Source organism: Triturus cristatus, chromosome 1_1 (genome assembly GCF_964204655.1).
Source record: "Triturus cristatus chromosome 1_1, aTriCri1.1, whole genome shotgun sequence".
Classification (NCBI taxonomy): domain Eukaryota; kingdom Metazoa; phylum Chordata; class Amphibia; order Caudata; family Salamandridae; genus Triturus; species Triturus cristatus.
In genome coordinates, this window is record NC_140579.1 from 24817680 (window position 1) to 24835234 (window position 17555).

Here is a 17555-nt window from a genome sequence, read left to right on the forward strand (position 1 = left end):
CCCTCCTAACATGGGATCAGGCTGAGTAACAAAAGCAGAACGTGTCTGAGGCGCTAGAAATTGAAGCAGTCGACAGCAGGAATGCAATGCTAAAGTGTTTGTGAGAGTGCTAAAATGTTCATCTATTCACTCCGGGAAAAGACAAAAACTTTGTGAATAGTGAAGTCAAAAGTTGTACTTTGCCTGAGAAAGATATTGGAAGGCTGGTGCGGCTTCATAATCAAGAGTTCTGAAGGTGTTTATCGAGTATATTCTGACCTACTAACCTTCAGGAGGCTACTCAAGACCTGGCTGTTCCCGCAGTAGCAGCTGCCCCCCCCCCCCCCCCCAAGCGCCTTGAGAAACACACGGGTGAGTATAGTGCGCTCTACAAATTCCTTGATTGATTTAATTGATTGGAGGTCGCCGACGGCGTCCATTCCATTATGTGCATATTCTTCTCTACTTCCGCCATCTTCCATGAAGGCTGCCTCTCAGCGGAGAAGAGGTTCTTTCTGCAGGTAACAGGTATACGATGTGATCCGCTCTCACAGGCAAATCAGGAACAGCGTCGACGCCTCCCAGAGCAAAGCAAACTGGTTGAACGTTCACACAGTTATGCATTTATTAGCCGCGCAAAAAGAAACATACCAGACTAAAAGAAGCAGTATATGATGTGTCCACAGGGTGGCGGCGTTGCCTGTGTTTGCGAACCGAAAGTCTCCTTTCATCTGCGTGGAATTAGCGAAGTAATTCAGTTTTACAAACAATGAAAAGAGCCAGAGGTGTAAATTGTATTGTAATGGCAATTATACAGCGTTTACTATCCCTGACGGCAATGAAGCGCTGTGTGAGGAGTACCAGCTACCCCGGAACCCAAGGATAGTGGTTACTGGCAATTGTTTGTTATTTAACTTAGCCTTATATGGATGACAATTTATAGAGTGCAGAAGGCACACAAAAGAACCTTCTGTTTTTTTTCGGAGCAGTGAGTTCTGAAAAAACTTAGTGAATGTTTAAGGGTTCAGGTTTAATAGTGAATCTTTTTTAGTCGTCACTGGCTTTATCTGGTAGTCAAGACATATTTTGAGATTTATTGGGGGAATAATATTCTAACCTACATTGCCTGAGGGGAAATAAGCGCAGTAATTCCCAGTACAATGAGGGTACGGTAACAACCCGATGTGGTATTCTGGCACCATTCCAAGGTGGACCACTGGGAATGAGGAATAACAGCAGCACGCAGAGACTGTAGATGTCTGCAGTTCTCTCGTCATTCCGAGGACTTGCATCACATAACTTCAGCACCCCGCAATCTTCACTAGCGTGGACGCTACCACTGCTGTAGGAATCGGGGTTTAGGGGACAGTTTGTAATGAGGGCGAGGTGGATTCTTGGGAGGAAGAGGGCGGCACTTTGCATCTACTTTTACTACTGCCCGTTAGTGAGGGGCTCGCTTCCGGACTAAACAGCAAGGACCCTTAAAAGGAAGCTTCCTTCATTCTCCAGTTCAGACTCTTGCTCATTTGTTGGTTTAATAACAGATTATTTCGTAGCGCGTCATGGTGCCCAAGATGATCTTTTTCTTCCTTCTTGTCTCACCAGGTCAGTGGTCTCTAGCTTTAGCTCTCCCATCGTGCTCGCGCAGGGCTCATTCATCTTGCTCCGCTCATTTGCAGGATGTCTCTCATTCTCTTCCTATCATTCGGCAGAGACTCTCTCTGGGTGTCGCTCACGCTCTTCTCTTCCCCCAGGTGTTCTCTCCCAGGTGTCTCTGCGAGAGTCTGGTCCTGCAGTCGTGAGGCCTTCGGAGACCACCGATCTCAGCTGTAAGGTGTCGGGGGTCTCGATCACGGACAGCGCTTGTTACTCCGTCGAGTGGGTCCGGCAGCTTCCGGGGAAGGGCCTGCAGTGGCTGGCGAGGATTGTCTACAATGGAGACAAGTACTATGCGCAGACTCTGCAGAGTAAACTCACCATCTCCAGAGATACTGCCAAAAACGAAGTCTATTTACAAATGAGGGACGTGAGGACCGAAGACACGGGCAGATACTACTGTGCAAGATACACAGCGAGACAAGCCTAAGTGCTGCCCGTGCGAAAAGATGCAGCGCCAAACTCCTGCATGCTGTCAATCTCGGTAATGTATGCTCCCTTAAGAAGCATGGACCTGGCATTGCACGAGTTTGTGATAGGAAAAAAAATCGAATAAAGTTCCTAGAAGAAAGTTCTTCTCCACCCACAGCCCTGCGCTATACAAAACAAAAGCCGGGTTTGTTTTTAGGTCTCGCCTGAGACAGCGCTTTAGCGCTGCTCTGGCGAGACTTATAGTAAGCGCGTTTTGGAAGTGCAAACGAGTGCTTTCAGGCCTCCAACTACAGTGCATGTGCCCCGGGCGCGCGCACCATTTGGCAGCCTGAAAGCACTCGTTTTCTTTCACTTTCGGGGCCCCTTTGATGTCCCGCACCACTGTGCCCGCCCCCACTCCCCCTCCCACTCCCTCCTCGTCAACTTCAGTGCGCGCTTGTCTTTCCGCCCCCACTCCCCCTCCCACTCCCTCCTCGTCAACTTTTGCGAAAACATTTTACTAAGTGGAGAACTACCTGGCGATAGTGAGCACATTTTGAAAAATCGTCAACAGCCCCTTTGTTTTAAGGATATACATTACCTCGTGAGACAACTGCCCTGATTGCTTGGTTTTAAAAGTTTTTGTAAAGTTTCATTGATCTGTTTTTAACATGGGCGGAGGCGCCACAGGACAAACAGAATATTCTTAAAGTTCTTCTTAAAACAAGTTAATAAAATGCACTTAACAGATCTGCAACCAGCTAGTGGCGAACCACGGTGCCTTAAAAAAAGTGCGAATTATAACAAGAAAACAAAACGAAATAGTTTAAAAGACATCAGTGAAGATTTCGCTAACAGAATTAACACAAATGCCATATTTGCGTTTCGCCCAGGCTTGATGGCAGTCACGTGGTTTTCACATCCTCCTGGAGTTTTTGCACACAGGCGTGAATAACAGGCTGTGAATAGCGGCGCGGTCTCTTTCACATGCAGATTAGCTTGTCTTTCGACTGTCTAAATAAATAGCATTTCTTGCTATTCTCCCTGGTGGCTGTATGGCTCCCGGCAGATTACATGCAAATTTACGTGTCGCTATAATTGGTATTTTTCAACATCAGCCTCCAACATCCGCTTTACCGAAAATAAAGTTACTCCTGTCCACAATTCTACAATAATTGTTTTTTGAGTTTCAAATAAGCCCTCTGAAAGCATCTGTGCGCCTCCCCTCCACAGAGCCCCTACCTCACACCCCCATCCCATCCCCGCAGGACCCCACCAACGGATTACTGTTTAAATCTCATTACATATTCTAAGATGACTTCCTTGGTCGGGTAAAGGACCCCCTGTCAGGGAAACAAACATCGTCCCTTCTCCTCCTCCCAAGAAATTGTACCAACACCATTGCTTCAAAAACAACATCCTCATGCACAAAACTAACAACAAAAAAAAATCACTGCAACAGAAATAACAGAAAAAACAAGCATTTGCAATGCAATAGGTCTCGCATTTATACGAGTTTGAGCTATTGGCATTGTAAATGACAATGCCTTTTATTTATGTTTTAAAAACCCACACATAAATAAAAGGCATTGCCATTTACAGTGCCAATAGCTCAAACTCTTAACAACTGCGAGACCTATTGCATTGCAAATGCTTGTTGGTTTGAGCCGTCCATGCAATTTCTTGAAAACATTTGCTTGATAGTTTCCTGAACTTTCTAAAGAAGAGACGTGTGGTGCTGTCACTGATGGCGATCAGCAGTCAGGTCCACGTAAAGTAAGTAAGAAGATAGGCCAACAAACCTAAAATACTCTTGCGCTCGAAAGAAACAGATAAGAATACTGGCGGTGCAGGGGAACTGGTTTTCAATTTAAGGTGAGGAAGGGAGGGGCAGGTGCTATTTACAAATCCCTCCCAGGTGGGCAAGCCTCTTGAGCTCCCCGGCCCATATATGCACCCCTGCACCTCCACTTTCCCACTGCTCACAGATAACGCTGGGTGGGGATTATTTACGGTGGAGGTTGTTCGGTGCCCTCCCCCAGAACTCCAGGGCATCGCAACTTCTGTAGCTCGGTTGTCACATTAGACCAGCTGCTCCCCAAGAGAATTCAAGTTTCATTTAGAAATCTCATCCCCCAAGTGAGCGCTGATGTTGATGTCCATTGCTGATTCCGGTCTCTTACAGAGGAATGGCTCTTAGACTCTGCATAGACGATGCAACCGCACCTTGAAGTGCCTCGCGCCCACGCGGCAGGCGCAGGTCCTGAGCGCTACATGTGCACGCGCTCGACTCCAGGCGCGTGACAGGAGCGCGGGAGAGGTGAGAAAACAAGGAACGGCGCTGAACCTTTTATAATCAAGGGGGCAGATTTATGAGCCCCTTGCGCCACTTTTGCGTCACTTTTAACATGGGAAAAGTGACGCAAAAGTGGCGCAAGCGGCTCATAAATCTGCCCCAAGGAGTCGAATCTTGCGGTTTATTCACATTATTTTCATTTATTCAGCCGCTGTACCTCAAAGAAGACTATTTTAACCGTTTTTAAGTTAATGCCAGAAACGCATCAGCAAAGGAAGCATGGTTTTAATGGAGTCTCCGCATACTGAAGCTAGAGGTTTTAATGTTCGTGAATATGTTACTCACCACCCCCCCATGTCCTCGCGTGCTGCTGATGCCGGGTCTTCGCAGCGCCATCCATGCCTCGCGCCTGGACCCTCGCAGCGCTGTTTATGTGTGTAGTAATAATACGGTGCTATGGCAAGCGCGACATGCCTTGAGCAAATCACCAACTATTACAGTGCCTGTATGTGCAATGTATACATGGTGCTTTGTCAAGTAGTATGTGCACACCCATATATCAGAGAACCTTTTCTGGGCCCACCTTCCCATGATCAATTTACATGAGATAGAGGTGGGAGTGAAATAGTGCTTTACTGTTTTCGAAAACATGCCACTATTGTCTAATGATGTATCCCTTCTATGAAACTTTAGTTGTTTACGTCGTCCACCAGGAGTGAGTTGCTTTCCGTAAAATAAGTTACCTTTTCGATTGTCAGCCTGGTGTAGAGAACCAGACATTCTCCAGGTGCCGGGAAGCAGTTCTTACTTTCTAAGTGTGATTGCCAAATCCGAGTTATGGTTTGTGGTCAGAAATCGAAGTCGGAAGTGGCACCATTCCACGGACGGGGGCATCCCATCGGGTAGCTTTGATAGCGATGGTTGCATGGGCGTGTTTTCGGAGCTTGCCTAAGGGCATTTGCCAGTTGGTTACTCTTGGCACTCTGTTTTCTCCTGATGCGAGCCTGTCCCGGGAAAAGAGTCAAAGTTGGAGAGCCCCTGCGGCTCCTCAATGCCTTGTGGCCGTATCCGGGCAGCTGGGGGAGGGAACGGGGTCCATCAGGTGTCATGCCCTCATTGGCGAAGGGCAGCGTAGAGCTTACGCGCGCGCTGGACGTTAAGCGCGGGTAACAGTGATTAAGTTGCGGCGGCCGGGAGTGGCAAAGCCCGAGGCATAGGCACTCAGCAATGGGGTGGGGCATTTTGGCTGCCCGATGCTGTATGCCTATGTAAGCGCGGCGCTCGGCGGTGGTAAGTCCGGTGAGCTATTATGGTTTATTTATATGGCGTGTCGAGCTCAAGCTCGCGGAGTCGTCCTCCTTCACCATGATCGTCCTTCAGCACAAGAACAACACTAGTTCTGTCTCCTTCCCTGTGGGTCGAGCATAGGACTTGTGCCTTAGGTTATGTAGGTCACTGGGAGGTAGCGCTGCTCTGTTTGACTGTTATTATAACTGCAGGTTGTGGAGCACTGGGAACATTATTTAGGAATGGCCTTCGAGTGCTCCTCTGTTTTTACTAATATTATGCGGCCGAAATTGGGAGAGGATGTGGTTTGTCGGCTGCGCTGCCGCCTCTGGTGCAGGAAACCAGGGTTCGAGCCTCGCGCTCGCGTCCACATTCCGTGAGTCTGGGCAAATCACTTAATCCCCCCCGTGCCGGAGTGTGTAATTTTTATACGGTGCTATGTACAGCGCTCCAATACCTTCGGGTTGAGTTCGCGCGATATAATATAGTGGGCAGTAACGCACAGCCCGCCTGGAGCCTTGTGGTGTAAGGAAGGCGGTGCTTCAGGGTCCCCCAGTCAAGGAAGGGGCGATAAGCGGCAGCCGGCTAAAAGGTGGTCAGCTTCATCGCCAGCGCTAGGTGCACATCGCCAGTTCGGCTCCATTATGGCTGCTGCTTTCCAGTTCGGGCACGCGCACTGTGACCCTGTCCTTCATTCGCTTCTGCTGGTCTCAGATGGTCAGTCAATAGTTGGCCTTGTGGTAGGTGGTGCTATTGGTAGTAAATATAGGGATGCAGCGACATGTGCTGAGTATGGCATGCAACTGGAGCTCATGTTTAATGTTTCTACACCTTTGTGTGCACGCACATTCACTGGTATAACTGAGATGTAATTCTCAATGCGCGTAGATTAACGCTTTGAATGGTGATCAGTCAGGCCCTCGGAGTGAAGGGGCGTGTGACAGTGGCAAGTGATCACGCTTCAGCAGTAGTGGCCAGGTGATCTTTGCAGGCCTGGCGGATGCCCCGGGCACCACGCTGCCTGGTCGCGCCTCTGGGCAGGGTTTACCGTTTGTAATGAGCATGGAGCCCCGTGTCCCCGCCTTGGAAATGATCAGGCATAATCAAGTTGCTGTCGCGTCACCCAGGTTCCTTTTGCCCATTTCCAGCCTTCTCCTGCGTTAAGATATTGAACACTGCAAGGGGAGGGGCTGTTAACCGTTCAACCTTGTCAACGAAGCCGCTGTGTTGCGCTCTCTCCGGCTGTGCGGTAACGGCCAGCGGCCCAAGACCGGAAGGGTGTAAGGATGGTCTGTGCTTCAGGGTCTCGTAGGCAATGAGGGGGGCCTTGAGCGGCAGCCGGCTAGAAGGTGGTCGGCTTCACCGCCAGCGCAAGGAGTGTACATCACCAGTCAGGCGTCATAATGGCTGTTGCTTTCCAGTGGGCCCACGGCTCGTGCACGTGTGACCCGGTCTTTATCCGCTTCTGTTGGTTCAGCTGGTTAGCCAATAGATGGGCTTGTTGTAGGGAGTGCTTATTTGGTAGTTAATATAGGGATGCATGACATGTGGTCAGTATCGCACGTTCGGGGGCTCTTGTTTTACGTTTCAACACCTGCGTCACATCATTTACTTTTGTATAACTGAGATGTATTCTCGATGCGCGTGAGATTAACGCCATGAATAGTGATCGGTCAGGATTTTCAGTGCGCGGAACACCTAGTAAAGGCTCGGTGTGCTGGTGGCCGGTCTGCTTGCCTTAGTGATTGCCTGAGCAAGCTGTGCAGCCCTGCAGATTAGTTAACTGTTAAACAATCCTTGAACCCGATGCAGGGCTCCCTCTGCTCCGTTGGTGTCTTATGTTAGCCGTTCACTTTGGGTGCCCGGTAATTTCATGAGTGAGGCAGTGGAACCTATACCACTAGGGCTATCATGACGGTCTTTTGTTGGATCCGGTTGAAGGTAGGAGTGCCCATCTTTGCAGTAACTGTGTGCTCCCCTGTGGTTGGATTTGGCTTGTCGGTTACATTCAGCTTTCCTCCTGCCCAAGCTATCCTTCTAGCCTTGGGGGGGGCGGGTTTGCCGCTTTTGGCCTCTTGGAGTTCAAGGGAAATAGAGGCGTGTCAGCTCCCCAAGCTTGATTGCCACGTTGCTGCGCTTCTTGACAGATGTTGTATGTCTCCAGACAAGTGCTGCTTGCAATTTTAGTTTACATTGTTAATGTTAATGTTAATGTTAAGGGGAATTTATAGAGCGCGCTGTCACCATAAGTTTCCTGGCGCTGATAGACCACGGGGATGTACAGAGAGGCTTAACGGGCATGTGAGAAAAGCAGAGTTTTCAGTGATTTCCTAAAAGGCAGGAGAGAGGACTCAGCCTTAAGGAGGGGAGGGAGAGAGTTCCACAGCTTGGGAGCCAGGTAAGAAAAGCTGCGGCCGCCTAATCTAGAAAGTTTAAAGCGAGGGATGACTAGGAGCTGGAGATGAATGGACCTCAGAGTGCGGGAGGGACAGTAAGGGATGACCAGAGATTTCAGGAAAGCTGGACAGAGGCCTGACCGAGCTTTAAAAGCCAGGCAATAGACCTTAAAGGCTATTCTTTCACTGATGGGCAGCCAGTGTAGTTGGAGTAACAAGGGTCTGGCTGACTGCCATCTAGGGATTCTAAAGACAAGTCTTGCAGCCTGGTTTTGAATGAGCTGGAGCCTAGATAGCAAGGATTTAGGGAGGCCGAGGTACAGGGAATTGGAGAAGTCCAGGCGGGACATCACCAGGGCTATTATCACCTGTAGCAAGGCTTCCGGGGTCAGAAGGTAGGAGACTTTCCGTATCCGGTAGAGCTGGAACATACAGGCGGAAGTTACGGCGCTCACCTGAGCCTTGAGAGTGAGCTGAGAGTCAATAATGACTCCAAGGCTCTTTACACAGTCAGCTGGTAAAGGCGGAGGGCCGAGCTCAGAAGGCCAGAACTGAGGGCCCCAGTGGGCGGCGCTCCTCCCGGGAACACATTATCCTTTCACTTGCGGTCGGAGAACGTAGATTATGTGGTGGATTTAGCATTTCTTGTCCTGGGACCATTAGAACTAATGCTCCGTGAGTAAGGGAACCCCCTGTGGGTTAGGCGTGCATGGCTAGGATCTGAGGGTATCCAGTAAGGCTTGCTTCCAAGCTTTGTGAAGTGGATCAGATGGGCCAAGCTGTGCTGCATAGCACCACGCATATTCGATAGGTCGCAGTTTGAAAACTAGGTCCTATGCACGGTCACTGGCAGGTTCTGATTCCTATACGCCTGCACACCTTCGCGTATATTGTACATTCGGGATGCATGTTATACGTTCCACCGACCCTCCCCCGCGGGAGGTGATTACACAATTTCAGCGTTTAATTTCCAGCGGGCCCAGAGGGGCGAGTTGTGGGGCAGCAAGATTCCTGCAGCAGGTAGCGCCGTCAGGCGGCAAGGACTTGGAGAGTATCTGGGATTTGAAGGTCCCGCTGGGTGCCTGCCACCTGGCCACGGCATGTGGTTGATGGTGATCTCCAAGGGCTTAGGAGGGGTCTTGACAAAAATCACCGGGGCTGATTCACAGGCGGGTGCGGTGGTTCCGACCTCATTTCGTATGATGCTCCCTGTCGGGTCTGTCTAATGTTCATCTAAAAGGGTTTTAAATCAACAGCCTCTCTTCTCAGCCATACTCTGAGCAGTATGCAAGCGGTTTGTGGATCAGTAGGTTGGGGGGAGCACGTCCGTTCCGGGGGTTGTGACTGTGAGTCCTAGTGTGACGCTTTGAGTCCTAGTCCTGCTTGCTGCAGGGCCGGATGAGGGTTGATTCATAATTGGTTGCGATAGGCAGAACCCTGTAGCACACTCTGCTAAGCTATGTTACTGGCGAATTGTTTGACCTAAGGCCGAAGCGGGCGCGTATAGAGCAGGGCCGGAATGATTAGGCCAGGCAGCATGACAAAGGTCTTTTCGGCACTGGCAGAATGGTGCAGGCTGCTAAGTAGTGCCATTGCAGAACATAGATTTGTCAACATTCTCATGGAAATGATTATTAGCAGGAAGGTATTGAACCATGGTGATCAATTGGTTGTGGGTTCGTGCCCAACAGGAGTAAGGGAATTGCATTCTGTTCCATCAGGCTACGTGTACCGTCGATAGCACCAGCAGCTGTAAAGCTTCTATTTTCGCCCGGGACTGGGGCTGGCAATGTCATCATCTTTGCAGCCAGACACTGAATAGGCAATGACATACTTGCGATGGTGCAACGGGCACTCAGCAGTAGAGTCAGCTGAGTCTCTTCATACCCTGGTATCCGTCAGTGATAAAACGTAAGGTTGTGGCTACACACGAACAGGCACTCTAGGGCAGCTGGGGCGGGAGTGTGCCAGTGCCAAGAGGGTGCGGGTTGCCTGGTTAGGGCTGCTGGTTTGGAGGGAGCACTAATACGGATAGCCACAAGAGCACATTTTGCATTCAAAGAAGGCTAAATTGATACTTTTATGGCATGGTGCCAGTTGCTTCAGTTATGCGCATGTTCCTTGGCAGTGTCAGGAACATTCAGAATGCAATGTTGGTGGTTAGCCTGTTGTCATGCTGTTCAGAGGTGTTTTAACCTCAGGCATGCCCAAGCATGGGTTAGAGGCCGGGGTCTGCCCTGGGGATTCGTGTTAACAGGCAGGTGAAGCAGCAGAACTTAGAGAGGCTTGGGTCTGACCTCTGGTTCAAGGGCGGAGCCTGGTAAGCTCACTTAGTAGCCCGTCCTTGAGTTCGACGAAACGGTACCATTGATGTGAGTAACGGTAACGGGTAACGTCTCCCGCCCTCCAGCACTGGCTGGCAGCTATGCAGGTTGTGGAAGTGGCCTGCCAACGGGGGCGATTTGGTCCATATGATTGGGGGAAACTCCTGGGAAACATATTTGGGCTACAAAGTAGCAGGAGAACTATTGGCATTCCCAGTATTCAACATAGAGAGGTATTTATGCTTTGGTTCCCCCCTGGGTCACGCTGTCCTGTCTGCTCCCTGGTATGCTGGCAGAGGTTTGGGAGGGCAAGGCTTCACATAGGGTGGTGACTGTCGGAAGGTGATGGTCATACTACGAGTAGTGCTAGACTCAGATAACTGAGGAAAGAGGAAGTAGAGCGGGCTTGTCAACTCTTAACTCCACCCGCCCTGGCACTTCCTGGCAGGAGTGGCTTGTCATAGATATTGTTCTTCAGCCATGCAAAGGTAACATTGGACCAACGCCTATTTATAGGTTCAGGTCAATTCAGTCTAAATTCCACGGGGAGTTTTGAAAGGATGGGGGCACCTGTCCTGATGGGGCATGCTGGCTCCGGTCCTGTAGGGGCTAAGGCTTGTTTTGGCTGGACCTGGGGAAGCCCGGTTATCAGCATGTTGTAAGTTAAAAGGCCTACCTTGGTGGGGGGCCCTGGTAGTGACGGTGGCCACTCCCAAGACTGTGGAGGAGTTACAGGGCGATCCAGAGTCTGCAGATACCAAGATGCACTTCATGCAGCAGCACAGCGTTGTGCTAAGCCAGGATACCCAGGGATGTTTAGCGTTGTGCCCTGGAAGAACAACGGCGCCCCGTTAGTCCTACGGGCGGTTGTGGGTCTGAGCAACCGGGGGCTGCCATAAGACGCTCCGCCCACCTCTTTCGGGGGGGGCGTGAGTAAGCGAGTGGACTGGTGGTCCACGGATGGGAGGGGTATGCACCAATTGGCGACTTCCACGGTGTAATTTAGGCTTATCAGACGGGCAGGCGGCATAGGGGTTGGACTGCCCTGGGATCGGATCGCACGTAAGATAACCCACCATGTTTGCATATTGGTTATGCTAATAAACCTGCAGCAATATTTCTCCACTTATAAAAGTGTCGTGTGGTTTATTGATGTATTATGTGTGTTATGTGACTACAGTTGCCGATATTGGCACTATGCAAGGTTGCCCGGGGGGGGGAGGGGGGGTTGCGCAGTAGCCCCCCCTAAAAGGGCCACCGCCTTAGTGCCACAGGAAGGCACGGGAGGCACCGGTCTAGTCCCTGGGCCACGGCCAGGGAGGACGTCCGGTTGACCCACTTCCGGGAAAGGGGGAGGGGACAAGGGTATTTAGGTTGTCCCCCCGCGATGTTCGCCCTCTTGTCCCTCGACGTCTCGCCTTACCCACCCCTCCACTTACCCGGCCGCCGGAGGTACAAGGAGTGAGGGTGGGTTAAGTTTTCTAACCTGTTATTTTGTGTTGCAGGAGGAGTTACAGGGCGATCCAGAGTCTGCAGATACCAAGGGGTACTTCATGCAGCAGCACAGCGTTGTGCTAAGCCAGGATACCCAGGGATGTTTTGCGTTGTCCCCTGGAAGAACTACGACGCCCCGTTAGTCCTACGGGCGGTTGTGGGTCTGAGCAACCGGGGGCTGCCATAAGATGCTCCGCCCACCTCTTTCGGGGGGGGCGTGAGTAAGAGAGTGGACTGGTGGTCCACGGATGGGAGGGGTATGCACCAATTGGCGACTGCCACTGTGTAATTTAGGCTTATCAGACGGGCAGGCGGCTTAGGGGTTGGCCTGCCCTGGGATCAGATTGCCCGTAAGATAACCCACCATGTTTGCATATTGGTTATGCTAATAAACCTGCAGCAATATTTCTCCACTTATAAAAGTGTCGTGTGGTTTATTGATGTATTATGTGTGTTATGTGACTACAGTTGCCGATATTGGCACTATGCTCTGTTCCCCCGTCTAAGCTCCGGTAGTATTGGGCGCCAGGCCCAAGACCCTGACCAGAATCACCTCGACTTACTGAGTGTGACTGGTGGCTCCCTTCCGCAAGTCTGCCTCTCCTGCAGTACTTGGAACCCACTCCACTACGATAATCCTCTGCAGACGATCCCACGGTGAGGTCTCCCCTTTCACGGCGAAGGCACATTTCCTGGATGGGGGTCCCCCACGCCCTTGCATCTTGGTGCGTCCCAGGGGGCCCCCTGTCGATTGGTCCATTTAAACCACGCTGCCGAACCAACGCCTGCCAAATTCCCGGGCATACCGTCTGCCCACTCAATGTCGCACCCACCGATAGGGGTTTGTGGTGGCACCTCACCGGTCCGGCTTCGCCTCCCCAGCCCACCTGCCAACTAAACTTTTTTCCATCGAACTCCAGTGGTTGCCACCAAAAGCATACATTTTGTTAGCTTTGAAAAACGAACATTATATTAGCGAGTCCTGATGTGTATATCTATATTATCTGTATATCTTGCTTAGTCATCCAACTAGAAAGCAATTTCAAGTATTAAACGCTAGTTCCTTCGTTTGTCTTCTTTTTTCCAAGAGTGGGCAAGCAACATTACGTCAAACTCAAGCAAGCGCTGGCAATATCAGTAGGTCTGGCTTTGCCAATGCTGGTGCGATGGTTAAATTGTTTTGTATTTTTTTTAATCATTTATTATAATTACATTCCACACCAATAGAAAGAGAAACAAAACAGTATGCAGCTACCTAAGCATGGAGTCCATATTTTTGCAAATAAAGATTTAAATAATATTCATAGCAATTTAATTTAGAGTAAGGGTGCCTCTTAGCAGGCATGCATGCAGATATCGAAAGCCTTTTGAATTTCAATGCTCATCACAGGAAAATATGAATTGTACTGGCACAAAGAAAAGATACGATTGACTTTACATTATTGGGAATCAGATGGCAGATTTCATGCACACAAAGAGGTCTAAAAATAAGAAAGGGTAACAAAGGAAAAGAAAATGGCATGGCAAAAGTAAAGTATTGACCCCTGGCTCTGAAGCTCACTTCTTATTAGGCAGATGTGCACATGTGGCAAGACCCAATTGAATTACTTACATTTCAAGAAAGCCAATGGGTAAAGTGTGCTGATCAATTGTGTCATGCTGTACGCTGTGATGGGCAGAAACAAAATGTGAATGAAAGTTCAACAGACCAATGGATGAAGAGAGCTGAACCAAAGCTTCTCTATGTCTGCATTTATGTATGCATTTTTATGTTTTTTACATGACGTTGGTGAAAAAGCTAAAGCTGCTTCTTCTATGCCAGACCTAAAAATAACACACTCATTTGACTCCCAGTATTTTTCCCTCAATAAAATGCGAGGTCAGTCTTCACTCCAGTGTCATATGGAAATTCATAGCATTTTATATTCATTAGATTATATGCATCATAAATTTAAAGAATATTTAAGTATTTTCAACTATGATACAATGATGTACCTTCAAAAAGTCAGGATGAACTTTGACTCCAACAGTGGAGACATGGTGAAGTATCTTGAATAAGAAACAGGATCAAAGGTTTAAATATCATGTGCATTAAATTAAATGAAATCTGCCAAGTAGCTAGGCTCCACAACCACCCTGGTAGATTTTCTTGGACAATTCAATTTTACACCCAATATACAATCTTAATAAATAACATGTGCATTAGGTTAAATGAAATCTTCCAAGTAGCTAGGCTTCACAACCACCCAGGTAGATCTTCTTGGACAATTCAATTTCACACCCACTCCACTACTATCATGTGAAGAGAAGTTATCATACCCCTTATGCTCAGTGTTAACAGCACATTCCAACTTCCCCCTACACACAGCTACTCTATTTAAATTCCAAATGCGATGATCTTGGGTTTGAATTGCATTGTTAAATATTTTAATCACCTTAATTGGTTTCATGTACTTGGACATGGAGCTGCCTAGTACACCAGGACGTTTAATCCTGACCCAATCTCCAACATGTACCACAGTCCTCTTTACAGCATGTTTTCTATCAAAATACTCTTTTCTTATTTACCCTTTTTCTTCTTCAACTCTCAACATCTTCTCCCCATCACATTCTTTTTCTTTTCCTTTTTGCACTTCATATTTATTGACCCAAAATGGTTCAACACATGTGTTAGGAAGTCTACTCCGAAACAGTAAGAAAGGAGTTTTCCCAGTAGTTGCATGTGGAGCCAATCTATATTCCTCAATTTTTGCAACAACCTCTTTTTTCCAGTCTAACCCAACACTCTTCGCTAAGGCAATAGTCTCCTTAACAACTCTGTTAAATCTTTCTACCGTCCCATTCGTCTCTGGGTGATAGAGAGCAGAGGTTTTGTGTACAATTCCCTTAGAGGACAAAAATTGTTCCATTTCTCTTGAAATTAACTGAACACCATTGTCCGATAGAATGGAAATAGGCACACCTTCCCTGGCAAACAGAGACTTCAAACACTCAATTACACTACCCGTGTTGACATATGACAAAAAAAATACTTCAGGCCACCTAGAATACATGTCTATGACCACTAGTAAGTATGTTTGGGATTCTTTCCCTTGAATGGGACCAACTATGTCCAAAGCAATTTCCTGCCAAGGTCCATTTGGACGTTTCCTTAATACCAACGGTTGTTCATGTGTGCACTTCGATTTGTCACTGATGGCACACGACACACAATCTCTAATAACACGCTCAATCATTCTGTCCATACCTGGCCACCAATAAGACATACGCAATCTTTCTATACACTTAGATAATCCTGAATGAGCCACATGCACTGAGTCTACCAATTCCCTTCTTAAACTAATGGGAGGAATCAGTCTAGTTCCCCTAAACAAGAGATTGTTGTCCACTGACAATTCATTTCGTACCCCCCAAAAACATCTTACATCTTCTGATACATTTTTGTTGGAACACCACCCTGCTTTTAACAAGGACATAACCTCACACAAAGTTGAATCTTTCTGTATAACCTGGTCTACAACACAAACAATTTCATCATCCTCCTCATACTCTGGACTGTCCTCACGGAAACTGCCAGAAGGCACCAAACGCGAGAGAACATCCGCTACCCCATTTTCAATGCCTGGAATATACTTGATCATGAAATTATATTCCTGAAAACCAATCACCCACTTGGTAATTCTACCAGAAACTAGATCCAGACCTTTCTTACTGAAAATCTCAACTAAAGGCTTATGATCCGTATGGACCTCAAAATCTACACCCCACAGAAACTTCTTGAGTTTTTTTACCGCCCAAAACACTGCTAGAGCTTCCCTCTCCACAACTGAATATCGAGTTTCTGGATCTCTAAGACTTCTAGACAGAAACATGATAGTTTTCATACCATTAATACCATTCTGCTTCAATACAGCTCCCAACCCCTTCTCACTCGCATCTGTCACCAAAATGGATTTACCAGAAGGATTAAAACTCTTCAATGAAGGAGCTAGTCCCAACTTTTCCTTCATGGCCACGAACTCATCCTCACATTTCTCTGTCCACAAATACTCCTCACCCTTTCGTAGTAACCTTCTCATATTCACAGTTGCTAAAGCAAAGCCTTTGATGAACTTCGCATAATATTCAATCATCCCTAAAAATTTCATAAGATCAGACTTATTGGTGGGAGAACACATTTTTGTAATTGTTTCAACCAACTCGGACTTTGGCTTCACACCTTCTCCTGAGATGCTATGGCCTAGGTAGTTAATGGTGTTGGATCCAAATGTGCATTTTTCCACTTTAATCGTGAGGTTGTGCTCACTCAATGCCTTTAACACAGCTCTCAACCTACAGTCATGTTCCCTGTCATTTTTTGCAAAGACCAATATATCGTCTTGGTAGACACACACACCAGGGAGATCCTTTAATACTCTTTCCATTACCCTTTGAAATACTGAGGACGCAGACACCAACCCGAAAGGCATTCTTCTAAATCTAAAAGTACCAAATGGAGTAATAAACGAGGTACAATCTCGAGACGACTCATCAAGCTCAATTTGGTGATACGCCGAGGTCAAATCTAACGTACTGAAAATCTTTGCCCCATTAAGTAATGTCAATAATTCGGTAATGTTGGGCAAAGGGTATCTGTCCACCACAACACTCTTGTTTAGTTGTCTCAAGTCAATACACAAACGCAAACTGCCATTTGGTTTGCGTGCAGCGACAACTGGAGCAAGCCATTCCAATCCTTCTATTTCCTCTATGATCCCACCTTTGCTCAGTTTTTCTATTTCCCTTTTCATGTCATCTCTAACTGATAGTGGAACATTCCTCACTTTACATTGTATTGGAATTGCATTAGATTTTAACTGTATTTTGTGCTTGTACCCTTCCAGGCATCCCAAGGTTTCCCTAAATACATTAGGAAATTCTGATTCAAGCATGTGAGCATATAATTCATTAGCAATCTTATCCACAGATTGAATCCTTTCTCTCAATTGTATCGGAAAATCTGCATTTGGGTCAAGATACACTCCTAAATCCCCTTGATGCAGCCAACTAATAATGCTGTCTCCACGCTTTGAAACATAAATTTTCCCATTGATCAATCGATCCTTATACTCTACAAGCCCATTAAAATATCCATGCAACTTTATTGGTTCTCCCCCATAAGCTAAAGGTATAATGTCTGGTTTAGTGAGAGTAACCTTTCCCTTGAGTTTAGAAGCATAAAAATCATTTGATACTATGGTGATCTTTGCACCGGAATCAAATAGTACCTTAGTACGTTCTCCTTCCACCATAATTTCATCATAAGGACCTGTCTTTTTTATATTTTTTCCCTCAACTTGTACCACAATTTGCTCACAAATTTGATTCTCAAAATCATCACCTTGGTAAATTTCCACCTCTTTGACCTTTGTCTTTAGTTTGGTTTTACAAAAAGCAGTGAAATGCCCCTTTAATTAACACTTTGAGCATGTTTGACTGAGAGCCGGACATTTTCTATCATTGGCCAGATGATCCGTTTTACCACATCTATAACACTTTCTTTCTAACCCTACTTTATCTGATTGAGTTTTAGTATTAAGATCACTTTTTTCTGTTTTAATCTTTATCACCTCAACCTTGGCCCCTTTTTCAGCATCTTTCTTTATCACCGCAACACATTTCAAAGAGTGTTCTATGCGTTTTGCAACACCTAACACCTCATCTAGAGACGGT